Source organism: Frankliniella occidentalis, unplaced genomic scaffold, assembly GCF_000697945.3.
Source record: "Frankliniella occidentalis isolate FOCC.00 unplaced genomic scaffold, Focc_3.1 Scaffold24, whole genome shotgun sequence".
NCBI lineage: Eukaryota > Metazoa > Arthropoda > Insecta > Thysanoptera > Thripidae > Frankliniella > Frankliniella occidentalis.
Genome location: NW_026267154.1, coordinates 639,657 through 641,497, shown reverse-complemented (window position 1 = coordinate 641,497; position 1,841 = coordinate 639,657). Strand labels below are relative to the sequence as shown.

General features: G+C 41.4%; 1 protein-coding gene across 1 annotated transcript in view; it reads left to right on the top strand.

Moving 5' to 3' along the window:
- LOC113215052 (trypsin-7-like) overlaps positions 1 to 1,841 on the top strand; it is an 8,024-nt gene that overhangs the window by 3,876 nt on the left and 2,307 nt on the right. The gene's annotated exons all lie outside the window — the stretch shown is intronic.

Below are 1,841 nucleotides of genomic sequence, written 5' to 3'. Positions count from 1 at the left end.
CACCTGTTAAATTATAGTCTTCAAAATAGTATTTTCCCAACAATGTGGAAGTCAGCAAATGTTATCCCGGTACCTAAAGTGAAAGTTCCCAAGGAATGTAAAGACTACAGACCGGTCAGTATCCTCTGTGTCCTGGGAAAGGTGCTCGAGAAAATTGTCCACAAGCAGGTGATGGAGTTCATAAATAAACACTCAATTTTACCTCACAAACAGTCAGGGTTCAGAAAAGGACATAACACAGAGACAGCACTGTTAAAAGTAACTGATGACATCCGTGAGGCTATGGACGAGAGAAAGATGAGCCTTTTGGTGCTCCTAGATCTCAGCAAAGCTTTTGACTGTGTACACCATGACGTCCTGCTTGCAAAACTTAAACATCTTGGGTTCTCTGGGGCAGCAGTGAACTGGTTCCGATCCTACTTGTCTAAAAGACAACACAGAGTCTTTATTTCTGACATTTTGACTTCTGCCTGGGCTGAAATAAAAACTGGTGTTCCTCAGGGGAGTGTACTAGGGCCCTTGCTGTTCTTAATTTATATGTTTGACCTTCCGGATGTAATTAAAGAATGTCACTACCATATGTATGCTGATGATATTCAGCTGTATACTCATTTCTCTGTTAATAACTTTAAGAAATCTCTAGAAATGTTAACTGTTAATATATGCAATGTAATTGATTTCTGTAGTCGACACAATCTAGTGCTAAATGTCACAAAGACCCAAGCAATCATAATTGGAACCCAGCAGTATCATACAACACTACAGGAGTCAGAAGTACCTCAGCTAATCATCAAAGATTGTACCATTCCCTACTCAGAAACTGTTTGCAACCTAGGAGTTCACTTTGACACAACGCTGTGCTGGTATCGTCATTGTGTCCATATTGTTCAAAAGGTCTTTAGCACGCTTGCTCAGCTGAGGAGAACGTTTTCGTTCACTCCACTTACGATACGTAAAATGTTGGTATCATCCTTAATTATGCCTCATTTTGAATATTGTAGTGCATTGTTTACAAACTTATCTGTTACAAATAGTATCAAAATCCAAAGACTGCAAAATGCCTGCATTAGATATATCACTGGTGTTTCAAGGTTCGAACACATTACTCCCTGTTATAAACAACTTGGCATTTTAAAACTTGAGGAGCAGCGCTTGCTACATGTTGCTACGTTAATTTGGAAAATTGTAAAATTTGGTTCACCATTGTATTTGTCGGAAAGATTCAGCTTTACCTCTGAAGTCAAAGTGCGTGAAACCAGAGCGCACAGCAAAGAACTATTCTTCACGATCCCCAGAACTGAAATATATCGCCATTCTTTCACTGTTCAATCATGTAAAGTCTGGAATAGGTTGAAGCTGTTTAATTACCAACACCTGACACTCGGTTCATTTAGAGGTGTTATCCACAAAATTGTTTCTAATTGACCTGCATATATGTGCTAATTAATTGTTATTGTAATTATTTTTGTTATGTATTACATATTCGCTGTAATATTTCTTCCTGCTCTGAGAGCGGGGACCATTGTAGCGGGGCTTATTAGCCCTTTTATGGACCCCAAATAAACCAATTCAATTCAATTCAATTCTCTCTCTCTCTCTCTCTCTTCCTCTCTCCCTCCCGCTCTATCCCTCTCTATCCCTCTCTCCCTCTCCCACCCTCCCCACTCTCTCTCTCTCTCTCTCTCACCCCCCCCCTCTTATCCACCAGCAGGAGATGTATTTTTTCGCACGGCAACAGTTGCAGGCCGGAGGCAGAGCAGCGCCACTCCCCGCTATATTGCTGTTAGTGAATCTCGCCCGCAGATGCGACTGGAGTTGATTGCCCCCCGTAGAGCCTCCCG